A 4676-nucleotide genomic window follows, 5' to 3' on the forward strand; every position below is an offset into this window, starting at 1 on the left:
CACGTACAAACACCGCAGGCAACGTATCTGCAGCTTTTGCATTACTTTATAAATGGAGTTTTATCCTCAAAGCCCAGCAGTCAAGAGTTGAATGAAGAACCAAAATCTGTCAGGGTGACAGATAAGATCAATAATGATTAACAAAATGATCTGAATTAAAGGAGCCCACATTGAAAACAATGTTTTGGAGTAGAACCACAAAATTTAACGGGACAAACAACGTCAGATTATTTGCATCCCATACATCCCAACGGCCCGGTTCAGTTAACCGGGCCTCACAAGGCAAGGAGGGTTTTTCTTCAGCGAGAGCAGAGAGCAGATTTAAAGCATGACAAAACCCCTATAGCCAATTTATCTCCATGTTTCAGCTGTAAGTGTCAGACCTACAATCCTGATAGGACTATTTTGGCATTAAATGTTTGGCAGAAATTAAACTTTCTTAACTATTTTCAACCCAAGCTTTCTTAGCGATCTTTTACTTTCTTATTGCGCTCTCATCGGACATAAAATCAGTGAAAATGTTTGAACCAAATGTAATCATTACCTGAGGGTAAATCCTCAGGCTGTGACAACAACACTTCTGAGATGCAGCTTATCAGTTGGTTAATCCACTTCAGCAGAATTGGTCATTATGAGTACGGAAACTCCCAAGAACCTGAAAGATTGGCAAAGTTTTCCCGAAATTGCACCTAAAGACAATTAAAAGCGGCTTACTTCAAACAATAGCGGACTCTGGATAAACTATTGACAAGTGCAGTATGTAAACATCTATGGGGTTATATCAAAGAAAATTATTCAATTTTTGAAAGTCGCCATTGCTTAAAAATATATTACTCTATCACAACTGCATACTAGAATACATCTGTTATGTGCTATTCTTAGATTTTAGCACAGCTTTTGATCACAGGATTCTACAGATGAAATTGTTGCAATAATGAGATCAATTACTGTGGTGTGCCACAGGTCAGCTCCCTGGGTCTCCTACCTTTTTTCAAATATTCATGTAATATATATATTTTCTTCTTTGCCTAAATGTCAGACAATATTTTGAGTATGAAACAGCAATCTATCTCCCAAAGACAATAAATGGTGCCATGCTATGTGACTGTGCTGATGTCTGTAGGGGTGCTACAAGGGGAGACATCACTGCAAACAACACAAAACAGAACTGCAATTGTTATTTTGAAATAGTTAAAAGATCGTAATGCTTTTGGCTGTTGGAGCGGTCAGACACATAAATAGGAGCAGAAAGTAGTGGTTCCATTTCTCAGACATCTTAAGGTAAAACAGATTTATTTCTGTCAAACAATAATTGAATCTAAATTATCTAAGAAATGCTTTTGAAAAGTATAAAGAATATTGAATATGCAAAATTAAAGATGAATGTATATGATTATTGTGTGTGCTAACCCTTTCTGCATAATTTATTTTATTTTATTAATTATATGACAACATATTGACATAAATCACAATGGAAAAAAATTAATGAAGTGTCTTTTTTTAAAAGCTCTTGAAAGAGTAGCCCAGTGAAGTTTCTAAAAAAACAACAACATTGTTTTACAGCTCCACATGAGCATTGAGAGTCACTCCAAAGATATTCAAGCACACTGGTTTCCTGTGGGATTTGGTGGGTCTCTGAATAGGACTCCTCTTTAAACTTTATGTTACCCCCTAATGAGCATCAGAACATGTGTAATGATTCATCAAAGGTTCACATTATTAATTTAGCTCTATATTAACTCAAAACAACAAAAAATCTTTTAATGGGTTTGAGGAGGAAAATCCAAAGTGCATCTGCAGTATTTGGTCCAGGATCCACCAAAAATGACTAACCACATGAATAACAGTTAAGCTGTTGCGTTGTAAAGGACAGGGAGCACAGAGAGTTTATCCCAGAACTATCAAGGACCTCATTAACACTCATGATTGCCTCTATAGAGGCCACGTCTCTGAATAAATGTCCCTACATGGACAATTTACACAATTTACCTACATTACATTTTTTTGGAAAACAATAATTTGCCCCCCATAAATTGACTGGCAGGGCTAATCGAAGCAGAGATTACTGACTGATAGGATTTTCTGTGAGTGTGCTAAGTTAGTCAACAACTATTTAAAGCAAAGCCACACAGGCAGCATTCTCTATCTATAAAAATTCGTTTAGTGTTAGTTTTTCATTTGATTTTGGACATTTTAACTTAATTACTCTGATTTGCTTATTTACTGTGTGAATACCGGTAATTCCTAAATTTGGCCAAGAGATGCCATTTAAATTCTATTTAGACCAATTGTTTTCATCTCCAGACATTTTATTTAGAGTACCACGACGTTACTTTGCAACAAGTCGTTAACTGTCTGGAGCCCAGCATTTAAATGCAGATTCAAACCATTGAGCATTTGACCCGTCGGCTGTCATTCGCAGTCAAATTACAAAGTTTCACATAATGAAAAAGAACATTCTCTTTATTTAAAGTGGAGGAGGAGAGAAGGGGGGTTATCCAAGGTGTTTGAGACAGATGAGGGAGGTGGGGGTCAGGGAGGGAGGAGGAGGCAGGGACGGTAAATTGGGCGGACACATAAAAACTGCAAGGGGCCATAGATGCTGGATCATTTGGAGAATCTGGCCGTCCTGCGCACCACCCGCCATCACGAGCTCCTGGAGACGGATAGGAAACCCCGCTGCAGACCCCGAGCGCCGGCCTTCACCCCGACCCCGTCTCCTCTTGTTCGTTTAGAGGTGTCGCTAAAGGATTAATGAGCCAAAAAGGCTCCCAACTTCTCCTTTAAGGCTAATTTCGGGGTTTTTCGGCTTGTCGTCTGGACTGCCTTACATCTTCCCTTTCATATTCCCTTCATTCGAGGATACCTGTACCTCTACTGATGGTAAGCGCTCATCCACTGACACATTCACACATAACGTATGCAGTAGCGCAGCTTTTAGAAACGGAACGTGTTGAATAATAGGCTACAGGAGGAAGTTGACAGTCGGTGACTTTTACTTTTGGTCTATGGTGTTTCAGCGCGTTTAACTGACTTTACTGACTTTGGACAGCATTCCCGGTAGAAATGTACAAGGGTACATGCCCATAAACCTCTCACAGTCTACCTCATTGACACATAAACGGAGATAAAGTGAAATAAAAGTGTATTTGGGGACGAATAGCGCAGTAATCCTGGTGGAGCTCCTTTTGTGCCGGAGAGTTGAGCAGTAAAACCAACACAGTGAGGTAATTTCCAAAGAGAGCGTCCAGTTTCTCTACGCCTGTCTTTCTTCAACACATTTAAAATATTTACATTAATGTAACTTTTGCCTAAATTTGGCACCGATGTTGTCCGATTAAACACCTGTATCTGCTTCGTGTCAAACCGGTGCGTAATGTGCAAGATGGAGATGATGACACAGCTCAGAAGTTAAGCTAGAATGAAAAAAGCAGTTTATTTCTTAGGCTAATTTTTTGATTCAAATAATTTCAGTTTTACATATAGGCTCTCGGGAATAAATCATGCGTAATTGAGCCAGATTTTAAACGGCATATTATTGTCAAGTTATGACAAAGTCTGCAAAAAGTCTTCAGTCAGTGCCAACACAGCACAGCAGAGGGTGATTCCGGTTTGTAATTGTTCGAGATTGTAATGTAAGGATTCACGTGTTTTAATCTGTTTTGTAACGAATGATTATAAAGGGGAAATGCATTATTAAATACAGTAAAGCTGCAGCAGAGCAAACATATTGCAGCCTGCAGGCGCATGGCGTCTTTGGCACACTCCTTTACTTTTCAACTCAAGTTTCTCTGCTGCAGTGCAGAGAAACAGACTCGCCAAACTTTGGCTGCGAAAGCATTTTATATTCACATAATTATGAATACAACACATGTGCATTTGGCAAAGAGATCGAGGTTACATTCTGGTTCAGGAACACATTTTTGACGATATTTGGGGTTTTACATTTGTATTAATTAACAGTCTTCAACCTGTTATGCGAATCAGCTGAGAGCATTTGACATTTGCCAAAGTGATTTTTTTTGTCGTGCTTGTTTCATTTCTTATCAAAAAGAGCGAAATCAGCACAAGAAATCTCAGAAAAGTCATGCAACTCATAATTCCTATCGGAGCTCTTGCCTCTCAGAATGCTCTACAGCTAACAAAACCATTAACCTGGTTTCAGTGATCTCACTGACTGTGAATGTTCTTACTGTTGAACTGCTCACTGGGAGCAAATACAATCCCAAACCTATTCAACAACAAGAGATATTACAGGTCTCTGTTTTATTTATTTCAACACAAATGAGGATATTGCATATTGTTTGGCACAATGGCTCTCTGTAAACTTATTATTTAAAGCTTTAGTTACAACTCACTTGTTATCAGGATGGTAAACAAACTATTCATTTTTATTTGTTTGACTTTTGTATTTTTTTTTTCTTTGCAACTATTTGGTCATTATTTGGAGTAGCCATGAGAATCATTAATAACTTTAAAGCTTGTTAGCATAAACCACAGAAGGACATGTACAATCAAATATGGCAGCATAGTACAAAAACACAATTCCCATGACTATAGACATGTTAGTAACACGATTTCTTGCATCTAAAATGATAAAAATCGGGGCAGAGATTTGGCTTTTCCTGTGGTAACCTGTTGCCCTCCTCCCTCCGTCCTTCCCGTCTTCCCTCCCA

The 4676-nt window shown here is 38.5% G+C and overlaps 1 protein-coding gene across 1 annotated transcript in view; it reads left to right on the plus strand.

The window, feature by feature from the left end:
* Positions 1-2593: 2593 nt before the first annotated feature.
* bmp4 (bone morphogenetic protein 4) overlaps positions 2594-4676 on the plus strand; it is an 8884-nt gene continuing 6801 nt past the window's right edge. Inside the window, exon 1 of the mRNA XM_031310206.2 lies at positions 2594-2883. The gene's annotated coding sequence lies outside the window, so the exon portion shown is untranslated. The remainder of the gene's footprint in view (positions 2884-4676) is intronic.

The sequence above is a fragment of the Sander lucioperca genome, chromosome 18, assembly GCF_008315115.2.
Source record: "Sander lucioperca isolate FBNREF2018 chromosome 18, SLUC_FBN_1.2, whole genome shotgun sequence".
In the NCBI taxonomy this organism is placed as follows: domain Eukaryota; kingdom Metazoa; phylum Chordata; class Actinopteri; order Perciformes; family Percidae; genus Sander; species Sander lucioperca.